This window comes from Capricornis sumatraensis, chromosome 15 (assembly GCF_032405125.1).
Source record: "Capricornis sumatraensis isolate serow.1 chromosome 15, serow.2, whole genome shotgun sequence".
Classification (NCBI taxonomy): domain Eukaryota; kingdom Metazoa; phylum Chordata; class Mammalia; order Artiodactyla; family Bovidae; genus Capricornis; species Capricornis sumatraensis.
Genome location: NC_091083.1, coordinates 55607173 through 55620390, shown reverse-complemented (window position 1 = coordinate 55620390; position 13218 = coordinate 55607173).

The window sequence follows — 13218 nt, the reverse complement described above, 5'->3', positions numbered from 1 at the left end:
CCTTAAACTTTTACAGCACCAAACATCAATTATTAATATATCTCAATGAAGGTACAAGAAAAAAATAATCACCCAATTTCAACTGATGGGCTATGAGTGAAGTTTGAAGTGGGGACAGGAAATTAAATTGACCTACAAATGGGTCATGTGTGCTGTGCTAAACCACTTCAGTCATGTCTGACTCTTTACGACCCTATGGACTGTAGCCTGCTGAAATCCGCCATCCATGGGATTATCCAGGCAAGAATACTGGAGTGAGTTGCCAGGCCCTCCTCCAGGGGATCTTCCCAACCCAGGGATCCAACCTGCATCTCTTAAGTCTCCTGCATTGGCAGGAGGATTCTTTACCACTATCCCCACCTGGGAAGCACCACAGGTGGATCTTTTGAGGTCAACTCAATGTACTGTTGTTGGGGCTGCCACTGCTGGAAGTGTAATTAGTACTGAAGTTTGTAAAGGTTTGTACCGTGAATGCCCATAAATGTCAGAGGGGATTCACTCATTCAGGGACTGCTATGTGTACAGAGTTGATTTCTGAAACCTCTAGACAACCCAGAAGAAACCCCATAAGCTTCCAGGAAGAGAAAGGGAAATGGGAAAAAGTTGATTCGATGACAGATTACTCAGAGACCAGTTTCCTGCACAACAGCATCACCTTTCGGACATAGTCGGTACCTCCCTTTTGGCCTTTTTTTTTTTTTTTTTTTAATGCATGGCACAGTTCCTCAACCAGGAATTGAATGAATCTGTGTCCCTTGCAATGAGACAGCGGAATTGTAACCACTTGACTGCCAGAGAAGTCTCTCTTTTTGGAACCTACTAATTTCTTACTTCCTGACCCATGCTCAGTCGTGTCCAACTCTTTGCAACCCGATGGACTATAGCCCTCCAGGCACCTCTGTCCATGGGGATTCTCCAGGCAAAAATACTGCAGTGAGTTGCCGTGCCCTCCTCCAGGGGATCTTCCCCTCCCAGGGGTGGAACCCAGGTCTCCCACTTTGTAGGCAGACTCTTTACCATATGAGCCGCCAGGGAGGCCCAGCTGATCCATAGAGGTCTATATGACTCAGATCAGTTCAGTCGCTCAGTCGTGTCTGACTCTTTTCGACCCCGTGAATCACAGCACGCCAGGCCTCCCTGTCCATCACCAACTCCTGGAGTCTACCCAAACCCATGTCCATTGAGTCAGTGATGCCATCCAGCCATCTCATCCTCTGTCGTCACCTTCTCCTGCCCCCAATCCCTCCCAGCATCACGATCCTTTCTAATGAGTCAACTCTTCGCATGAGGTGGCCAAAGTATTGGAGTTTCAGCTTCAGCATCAGTGCTTCCAAAGCACACCCAGGACTGATCTCCTTTAGGATGGACTGGCTGGACCTCCTTTCAATCCAAGGGACTCTCAAGAGTCTTCTCCAACACCACAGTTCAAAAGCATCAATTCTTCGGCGCTCAGCTTTCTTCACAGTCCAACTCTCACATCCATACATGACTACTGGAAAAACCATAGCCTTGACTAGACAGACTTCTGTTGACAAAGTAATGTCTCTGCTTTTGAATAGGCTATCTAGGTTGGTCATAACTTTCCTTCGAAGGAGTAAGCGTCTTTTAATTTCATGGCTGCAATCACCATCTGCAGTGATTTTGGAGCCCAGAAAAATAAAGTCTGACACTGTTTCCACTGTTTCCCCATCTATTTCCCATGAAGTGATGGGACCGGATGCCATGATCTTTGTTTTCTGAATGTTGAGCTTTAAGCCAACTTTTTCACTCTCCTCTTTCACTTTCATCAAGAGGCTTTTTAGTTCCTCTTCACTTTCTGCCATAAGGGTGGTGTCATCTGCATATCTGAGGTTATTGATATTTCTCCTAGCAATCTTGATTCCAGCTTGTGCTTCTTTCAGCCCAGCATTTCTCATGATGTATTCTGCATAGAAGTTAAATAAGCAGGGTGACAATATACAGCCTTGACGTACTCCTTTTCCTATTTGGAGCCAGTCTGTCGTTCCATGTCCAGTTCTAACTGTTGCTTCCTGACCTGCATGTAGGTTTCTCAAGAGGAAGGTCAAGTGGTCTGGGATTCCCATCTCTTTCAGAATTTTCCACAGTTTATTGTGATCCACATAGTCAAAGGCTTTGACATAGTTAATAAAGCAGAAATAGATGTTTTTCTGGAACTCTCTTGCTCTTTTGATGATCCAGCAGATGTTGGCAATTTGATCTCTGGTTCCTCTGCCTTTTCTAAAACCAGCTTGAACATCTGGAAGTTCACGGTTCACATATTGCTGAAGCCTGGCTTGGAGAAGTTTGAGAATCACTTTACTAGCGTGTGAGATGAGTGCAATTGTGTGGTAGTTTGAGCTTTCTTTGGCATTGCCTTTCTTTGGGATTGGAATGAAAACTGACCTTTTCCAGTCCTGTGGCCACTGCTGAGTTTTCCAAATTTGTTGGCTAGGGATGGGTAAACTTGGATCTGGCCTTCCCTGGTGGTTCAGATGGTAAAGAATCTGCCTGCAATATGAAAGATACTGGTTTAATCCCTGGGTTGAGAAGAACCCGTGGAGAAGGAAATGGCAACCCACTCCAGTATTCTTGCCTGGAGAATTCCATGGACAGAGGAGGCTGGCAAGCTACAGTCTATGGGGTCACAAAGAGTTGGACACAACTGAGTGACTAACACACATACACACACATATGTGGACTGGGTGGCTATCCAAGGAAGGAAAAAAAGGCCTTGCCCAGACAGTTCAGCCACTCAGTCATGTCTGACTCTTGGTGACCCCATGGACTGCAGCACACCAGGCCTCCCTGTCCATCACCAACTCCCAGAGCTTGCTCAAACTCATGTTCATTGAGTTGGCGATGCCACACAACCTCTCATCCTCTGTCGTCCCTTTCTCCTCCTGCCCTCAATCTTTCCCAGCATCAGGGTCTTTTCCAATGAGTCTGTTCTTCACATCAGGTAGCCAAAGTATTGAAGTTGCATTTCCTTTAGTATTGACTAGTTGGATCTCCTTGCAATCCAAGGGCCTCTCAAGAGTTCTCCAACACCACAGTTCAAAAGCATCCATTATTCGGTGCTTAGCTTTCTTTATAGTCCAACTCTCACATCCATGCTTTGACTAGATGGACTTTGGTTGGCAAACCAATGTCTCGGCTTTTTAATATGCTGTCTAGGTTGGTCATAGCTTTTCTTCCAAGGAGCAAGTGTCTTTTAATTTCATGGTTGTAGTCACCATCTGCAGTGATTTTGGAACCCAAGAAAATAGTCTGTCACTGTTTCCATTGTTTCCCCATCTATTTGCCATGAAGTGATGGAACCGGATGCCATGGTCTTAGTTTTTTGAATGTTGAGTTTTAAGCCAACTTTTTCATTCTCCTCTTTCACTTTCATCAAGAGGCTCTTTAGCTCCTCTTCACTTTCTTCTATAAGGGCAATATCATCTGCATATCTGAGGTTATTGATATTTCTCCTAGCAATCTTGATTCCTGCTTGTGCTTCAACCTGCCTGGCATTTTACATGATGTATTCTGCATTTAAGTTAAATAAGCAGGGTGACAATATACAGCCTTGATGTACCCCTTTTCCAGTTTGGGACCAATTCATTGTTTCCTGTCTGGTTCTAACTGTTGCTTCTTGACCTGCATACACATTTCTCAGGAGGCAGGTAAGGTGGTCTGGTATTCCCATCTTTGGAAGAATTTTCCACAGTTTGTTTTTAGTCAAAGGCCTTGCTAATCAAATGGAAATGCTATACAGTAGGTCCCCTACATACAAACCTTCATGCTGCAATCTTTCAAACAGGCAAATATGCACTCCATGTACAATCAGGTGTCTGGTGTACACTGCCACGTGCAGGCATCCTCTCTGAGTGGCTGTGCCTTTGTGTACTTTACTGCACAGTGCAGGAGTATAGAGTACAGGAGTGCAATATCTGTATTTCAAGGCTGGGATGTCCAAAAGCAAGTGGAAAATCAGCAGTGATATAGCTGGTGCTGCTAAGAAGTGTCAAGCAATAATAATGGAAACAAAAGTGAAAATAATTGAGAATGGAGCAAGGCAAAAGATGGTAGACATTGCTAATTCTTATAACATGAATCATTCACCCATTGGCACAATCCTAAAGAACAGGGACAAGATCATGGAACATGTGAAGTTTGCTGTGCTAATGCTGTCAACAATAATGAAGAAGTGTGAAAGTGATGAAGGAAATGGAGAAACTTCTCGGTGTGTGGATGTAGGGTAAGCATCTGTGTCGAGTCCTGCTCAGCTTAATGCTGATTCAAGAGAAAGCTAAAAGCTTTTATGAAGATCTGGAGGAGAACCATGGTGAAGAATCAGAGGGCGCATCTTTTCCTGCCAGCCATGACTGTTCTCACCAGTTGAAGGCTAGAGCCAACCGTAAGTAAGTAGCAAGGGAGCAAGTGCAGATATGGTAACTGCCTAGGAATTTCCTGAAACACTTTGAGAAATTACTGATGAAGGGATGTGTTTACCCGCCCAGCTTTTAATGTGAATGAGACGGGACTGTCCTGGAAGAGGATGCCAGACTGAAGTTACATCAGTAAGGAAGGAGGAAAAGATGATGCCAGGCTCTAAAGCAGTAAAGGATAGGCTAACTCTGTTGTTTGGTGGCAATGCTGCTGGGGATATGAAGCTGAAGTCTCTCTTACTTCATCTTTTAGAGAACTCAAGAGCAGTTCCTATTGTGTGGAAGAGTAATGCCAAAGCCTGGGTTACACAGGCCATTTTTTTAGGACTGGTTTTCTCAGGACTTTATCCCATTTTCCGGGATATTATCCCTGGGGTACAGAAATATTACTTGGAGAGGACATCCCATTCAACATTCTTTTGCTACTCAGCCATGCTCTGAGCCACCCCCATTCACAGATGACTTTCATCCCGATGTTGAAGTAATGCATCTGCCACTGAATACAGTGTGGCTCATCCAACCTAGGGACCAAGGAGTTAAAGGGACTTTCAAGAAATATAATTTATGTCACACTTTTCATCAAGCAGTAAGGGTGAGTGATGAATGAGGAACAACTTTGTGACAACTTTGGAAGAACTATAGCATCTACAAGGCCATAAACAAAATTGGCTTTGTTTAGCATGAGGTTACAACCATCACCATGACTAGGGTTTGGAAGACAAAGTTTGTTCACAATTTTTGTGGATTTGAGAAGGTGGATGAGGAGTCCAAAGAGGTCTTCAGCAACTTAGTGACCTTCAGCAAGAAAAGCTGGAGCTAGGTCTTCAAGAGGAGATGACTTCATTCAATTCTTTGTGTGCAACCTGAGGAGCTTGCTAATGAAGACCTGATGGAATTGAAGGCCTAAAGAAAGAATGAAGAGAGACGAGAGGAAGAAGAAGTAACTGAAGAACCAAAGAGATGCAAGAACCAAAGAGATGCAGGAAATGGCAAGGTGATTTTCTTTATTTGAAGAGACACTGTTAGTTTTTGAGGCACGGGACCCAAATGTAGAATGGTACATGAAGGTTGCAGCACCCATTCAGAATGCTATCCAGTATTAAAGAGTCATCTGTGAAGAGAAACAAAAGAGCTACTACCCAGATATCCCTGGATCATTTTTTCAAGAGGATAGATTGAACTGAATCCAGCAAAGAGCCCAAACCTGTGCTGTCAATATCAGGTGTGAGTGGTATTGCATCTTCCCCTCTTCAGCTCCACCACCTCCCACCTTCTCTCCCTCCTCCAGCCAGTAAGTCTTCTTGCCTGTTCACTCGATGCCAGCCACTGTGTGCCAACTGTTATACTCTACTACTGTACCTTTCAAGATTTTCCCTGGTGGCTCAATCGGTCAAGATTCTGCCTGCAATGAGGGAGACTCAGGTTCAATCCCTGGATTGGGAAGATATCCTGGCAACCCACTCCAGTATTCTTGCCTGGAGAATTCCATGAATATAGGAACCTGGTGGGCTACAGTCCATGGGGTCACAAAGAGTCAGACACGACTGAGTGACTAACACTTTGTACCTTTCAAGGTACTGTACTATGATTCAAAATATTTTCTTTATTTTCTGTGTTTGTTCTTTTGTGTATTATTTGTGTGAAAAGTATTATAAACTGCCAGGAGCCACCACGGGAGATCCCACCCATGACAAAAGTCATGTGGAAGAGAACTGTTAAGCAAGGCTTCGGAACTCAACGGGCTCCCTAGGCTTTCTCGAACATCTACCCCAAAACCAGAATCTGTCTGTTTTACTATTTCATGACTTTCACCAACTCCTCTGACATTATGACCACCTTTCTCTGGAGAAAATCAACTTAGGGCTATAGCTAATAAGTCTTCTGGACATGAGAAGAATATTTCCAATCAAAACCCCTCTGTTAGCATTTTAGCTGGCTTGGCAGATATATCCAGACTCTTGCAGCTACACATATGATTATTTACATCCTCCCAACTGTGAGAGGCATGGAAAGCCTAAAACATAGAGCCTTTTAAAGAGTTAAAAGTTATTAGAGTAGTGCTAGGCATAGGATTTCATTATTGGGCCAATGCTTGTTGCTAAGTTCCCATATCTCTTATCCACTGTGCACCTGGGAGTACATTAGTTAACATAGTTAGAAAGTAAGAAAAACAAGTGTAGCCTTGAAATTAACCACATCAGACTTTTGAGCTAATTGGTTCTTTCTTGTAACTCACTGCACCTTTGCTTTGTGAGAATGTAACTCTGTTTAATACTTTTTGAGGCTGACATAGATTAGAAATGTAAGAAAAAACATTTCAAGGGAAAATAAGTTTTCTGGTTGAGAAGCCTTTATCAAAAGAGGGTCATAAAATGTTCACAGGCCTCCAAGGCCAGAAGATAATGTACACAATATTGTTTATGGGAAAGGTTTGCAGAAAAATCCTGGTTTCGATAAAGACAAAACAGATACAATGTTTGGGCTGACTCTGTATGACTTTGCATCTTTCATTTCCCTCTGTGTACAAGTAAAAGTATAAAAGACCCTTTTGAAAATAAAAACAATGGGCCTCGCTTGAAGAAGCTTGGTCACCCCGTGTTTTTCTTTTTTCTCTTTTTTTCTCTCTTACTTTCTTTTTTCAGGCTGATCCCTTGGAGCATAGAGGCTCCCTGCGTTCACTTATCTGCCCGGGTTTCTAAGACCTGAACGGGAAGACGTTTTGCATCTTCACTCCCTCGGGAGACCGGGAAGGTACCTGTGGCCTCCGTGAACAGGGCAAACTTCTTGTCTCGAAGTTTTATTGGCTTTCTACGTAAACCAAGGAATATCAGCCTCTTTCTCTCCTCTATTTTCTCATCTATAATATTCTTTTCTTATCTCTCTCTAAATCAATCGCCGACGCCGTTTTTCCTTCAGGTTCCCCTGGATCTTTCGGGGGCTGGACCCCGGCAATAAACCTCTTACATGTGGTACAGAAATGGTATTACATTACAGTAATACAGTATGGTATTATATAGTGCATTGTGTTAGTTGGTTACCAAGGCTAATGTTGTTGGGTTTACAAACAAATTGGACTTGTGAATGTGCTATCAGAATGGAACTCATTTGTATGCAGGAGATTTGCTGTATTTAGGAGCATACCTGACCTAGTTCTAACATTATCTGGGTTTTACATGAAAGGGTGGCAGTAATCCCTTTGGGGAAAACTTTATTCCTCACTTCATCACCTGAAGCATAAGTGCTAACTCAATGGGGCCCTCAATTCACAGAGGATCTGCTAAGTGCCTGCTTGGTTCATTGGTGGTTCAGCTGACACCAGCGATGTCCATGTTCAACCTCAGCACCAGCTATGCAGAATCAAAACCAGGCATAGTTATTCTGTTCAATGGGCATCACTCAAGGCAGTGCTCATAGTTCTGGCCATACCTCTCCTGTTGAAACTTAATACATTTTTACTGCCTTTTGTAGTTGCCAATGGCCTAACTGTCTTGTCTGCAAAACTGGCAAGTTGAAGACATTCTTCTTTGGAACTACAAACTGGCAACAAATTCAGCTGCCAACCAGATTATCTGGGCCTCTCATGGAGATGCCCATGGTTAAGGGTGCTTCTTTAATAAGATCAACTTAAATCGTGCTGCTGATCCAGCCTGTACTACCCATATAACCACCATGACTGCCTGGATCCATCATTGCACCAGACGTGGCAACACATCCATGAACATGAATGGGGCACAAAGTAAAGAACTCTATGTTTCTGATGCAGAAAGCACCACTTCAAACAGACTTGTGACACCTCCCAAAAGTTAAGCTGTTTGTCTTGCAGATGACACCACCCTTATGGCAGAAAGTGAAGAGGAACTAAAAAGCCTCTTGATGAAAGTGAAAGAGGAGAATGAAAAAGTTGGCTTAAAACTCAACATTCAGAAAACGAAGATCATGGCATCCGGTCCCATCACTTCATGGGAAATAGATGGGGAAACAGTGGAAACAGTGTCAGACTTTATTTTTCTGGGCTCCAAAATCACTGCAGATGGTGACTGCAGCCATGAAATTAAAAGACGCTTACTCCTTGGAAGAAAAGTTATGACCAACCTAGATAGCATATTCAAAAGCAGAGACATTACTTTGCCGACTGAGGTCCGTCTAGTCAAGGCTATGGTCTTTCCTGTGGTCATGTATGGATGTGAGAGTTGGACTGTGAAGAAACCTGAGCGCCAAAGAATTGATGCTTTTGAAGTGTGGTGTTGGAGAAGACTCTTGAGAGTCCCTTGGACTGCAAGGAGGTCCAACCAGACCATTCTGAAGGAGATCAGCCCTGGGATTTCTTTGGAAGGAATGATGCTAAAGCTGAAACTCCAGTACTCTGGCCTCCTCATGCGAAGAGTTGATTCATTGGAAAAGACTCTGATGCTGGGAGGGATTGGGAGCAGAAGGAGAAGGGGATGACCGAGGATGAGATGGCTGGATGGCATCACTGACTCGATGGACATGAGTCTGAGTGAACTCCGGGAGATGGTGATGGACAGGGAGGCCTGGCGTGCTGCAGTTCATGGGGTCTCAAAGAGTCGGACACGACTGAGTGACTGAACTGAACTGAACTGAACTGAAAGAGGCTACACTGCACAGGGCATTGTTCCCTCCTACTCCTGAATGATTGACTATCCCAGACCTTTGACCCCTCCTCTGGACTGTCACTGGTGCCTCACTACTCTGGGGGCACATTTTCAAGTTACAGTGTTGCTGTTCTAGTTTGATCAGGAGACTATGGCCTCACCATTGTAGCTCTTGTAACTAAGCCATGTTGTTTTTGACTTTCAGGTCATCTACTGCCTAGCAACAATGCACACTTTGCTGCAAAAGCCACCCAACAATGAGCCAATAGTCAAGGTATCCAATGGCTATGCCATTATCCTGTATTACTGAGCACTGGAATGGCCTCCTTAAAAATATACTCAATCAAAACCTATGTGATGCAGGAAAAGCAGTTCTAAGAGGGATGTTTATAGCAATCCTACCTCAAGAAACAAGAAAACCATTGAATAGACACCTAATTTTATACCTAAAACAACTGGAAAAAGAACAAAAAAAAAGCAAAATTAGTAAAAGGAAAGAAATCATAAAGATTCGAGCAGAAATAAATGAAAAAGAAATGAAAGAAACAATAGTAAAGATTAATCAAACTAAAAGCTGGTTATTTGAGAAGATAAACAAAATTGACAAACCTTTAGCCAGACTCATGAAGGAAGAAAGAGAGAAGAATCAAATCAACAAAATTAGAAGTGAAAATGGAGAGGTTACAACAGACAGTGCAGAAATACAAAGGATTGTAAGAGACTATTATGAACAACTATATGCCAGTAAAATGGATAACCTGAAAGAAATGGACAGATTCTTAGAAAAGTTCAATCTTCCAAGACTGAACCAGGAAGAAACAGAAATTATGAACAACCCAATTATAAGCACTGAAACTGAAGCTGTGATAAAAACTCTCCCAAAAAACAAAAGCCCAGGACCAGATGGCTTCACAGGAGAATTCTATCAAACATTTAGAGAAGAGCTAATGCCTATCCTTCTAAAACTCTTTCAAAAAATTGTAGAGAAAGGAACACTTCCAAACTCATTCTACGAGGCCACCATCACCCTGATACCAAAACCAGACAAAGATAACACAAAAAAAGAAAACTACAGGCCAATATCACTGATGAACATAGAAGCAAAAATCCTCAACAAAATTTCAGCAAACAGAATTCAGCAACACATCAAAAAGCTCATACACCATGATCAAGTTGGGTTTATTCCAGGGATGCAAAGATTATTCAATATACACAAATCAATCAATGTGATATACTGTATTAACAAATTGAAAGATAAAAACCATATGATAATCTCAATAGATGCAGAAAAAGCCTTTGACAAAATTCAGCACCCATTTATTATTAAAACTTTTTTTTAAATGGGCATAGAAGAAGCCTACCTCAACATAGTAAAGGCCATATATGATAAGCCTACAGCAAACATTATTCTCAATGGTGAAAAACTGAAAGCATTTCCCTTAAGTTCAGGAAGAAGACAAGAGTGTCCACTTTCGCCACTATTATTCAACATAGTTCTGGAAGTCCTAGCTACAGCAATCAGAGAAGAAAAAGAAAGAAAAGGAATCCAGATTGGAAAAGAAGAAGTAAAGCTCTCACTGTTTGCAGATGACATGATACTGTACATAGAAAACCCTAAAGATAGTATCAGAAAATTACTATAGCTAGTCAGTGAATTTAGCAAAGTTGTAGGATACAAAATCAATACACAGAAATCACCTGCATTTCTATATACTAATAATTAAAAATGAGAAAGAGAAATTAAGGAATCAATCCCATTCTTCATTGCAACAAAGAATTAAATATCTAGAAATAAACTTACCTAAGCTGAAACTCCAGTACTTTGGCCAGCTCATGCGAAGAGTTGACTCATTGGAAAAGACTTTGATGCTGGGAGGGATTGGGGGCAGGAGAAGAAGGGGATGACAGAGGATGAGATGGCTGGATGGCATCACTGACTCGATGAACGCGAGTCTGAGTGAACTCCGGGAGTTGGTGATGGACAGGGAGGCTTGGCGTGCTGCGATTCATGGGGTCGCAAAGAGTCGGACATGACTGAGCAACTGAACTGAACTGAAGGAGACAAAAGAACTGTACACAGAAAATTATAAGACACCAATGAGAAAAATCAAAGATGACACAAATAGATGGAGAGATATTCCATGTTCCTGGGTAGGAAGAATCAATATTGTAAAAATGACTATACTACCAAATGCAATCTACAGATTCAGTGTGATCCCTATCAAATTACCAATGGCATTTTGCACAGAACTAGAACAAAAATTTCACAATTCATATGGAAACACAAAATACCCCGAATAGCCAAAGCAGTCTTGAGGAAGAAGAATGGAGCTGCAGGAATCAACCTTCCTGGCTTCAGATTATACTACAAAGCTACAGTCATCAAAACAGTATGGTACTGGCACAAAAAACAGAAATATAGACAAATGGAACAAGACACAAAGCCCAGAAATAAACCCATGCACCTATGGGTACCTTATTTTTGACAAAGGAGGCAAGAATGTACAATGGGGCAAAGATAGCCTCTTCAATAAATGGTGCTGGGGAAACTGGACAACTACGTGTAAAAGAATGAAATTAGAACACTTCCTAACACCATACACAAAGATAAACTCAAAATGGATTAAAGACCTAAATGTAAGACCAGAAACTATAAAACTCTTGGAGGAAAATAGGCAGAACACTCAATGACATAAATCAAAGCAAGATCCTCTATGACCCACCTCCTAGAGTAATAGAAATAAAAACAAAAGTAAACAAGTGGGACCTGATTAAACTTAAAAGCTTTTGGCAGCAAAGGAAACTCTAAGCAAGGTAAAAAGACAACCCTCAGAATGGGAGAAAATAATAGCAAATGAAACAACTGACAAAGGATTAATTTCCAAAATATACAAGCAGCTCATACAACTCAATACCAGAAAAACAAACAAACTAATCAAAAAGTGGGGAAAAGATCTAAACAGACATTTCTCTACAAAAGACATACAGATGGCTAACAAACACACAAGAAGATGCTGAACATCGCTCATTATTAAAGAAATGCAAATCAAAACTACAATGAGGTATCACCTCATACTGGTCAGAATGGCCCTCATCAAAAAGTCTACAAACAATAAATGCAGGAGAGGGTGTGGAGAAAATGGAATGCTCTTGCACTGTTGGTGGGAATGTAAATTGATACAGACACTATGGAAGACGGTATGGAGATTCCTTAAAGAAACAGGAATAAAACTACCATATGACCCAGCAATCCCACTCCTAGGCATATACCGTGAGGAAACCAAAATTGAAAAAGACACATGTATCCCAATGCTCATTGCAGCACTATTTACAATAGCTAGAACATGGAAGCAACCTAGATGTCCATTGATAGATGAATGGATAAGGAAGTTGTGGTACATATACACAACAGAATACTATTCAGCCATGAAAAGGAACACATTTGAGTCAGTTCTAATGAGGTGGATGAACCTAGAACCTATTATACAGAGTGAAGTAAGTCATAAAGAGAAAGATAAATATCATATTCTAATGCATACATACGGAATCTAGAAAAATGGTATTGAAGAATTTATTTACAGGGCAACAGTGGAGAAACAGACATACAGAATAGACTTATGGACATGGGAAGAGGGGAGGAGAGGGTGAGATGTATGGAAAGAGTAACATGGAAACTTACCTTACCATATATAATAGATAGCCAACGGGAATTTGCTGTGTGGCTCAGGAAACTCAACCAGGGGCTCTGTATCAACCTAGAGTAGTGAGATGGGGAGGGAAATGGGAGGGAGTTTCAGAAAGGAAGGGATATATGTGTACCTATGGCTGATTCATGTTGAGGTTTGACAGAATACAACAAAATTCTGTAAATCAATTATCCTTCAGTAAAAATAAATAAATTAAAAATAAATAAACTCAAAACACTTCTGACTACTTCCTTCATCTCCTTTTGGTCCACACACCTTACTGCTACATGCTCAGTCTTTGTTGCCATGTTGAGGCTTTCTCTAGTTGCAGCAAATGGGGGCTGCTCTTCATTGCGGTGCTTGGACTTCTCATTGTGATGGTTTCTCTTCTCATAGAGCACAGGCTCTAGGTATGTGGGCTCAGTAATTGTGGCACATGGGCTGAGTTGCTCCGAGGCATGTGGGATCTTCCCAGACCAGGGATCAAAC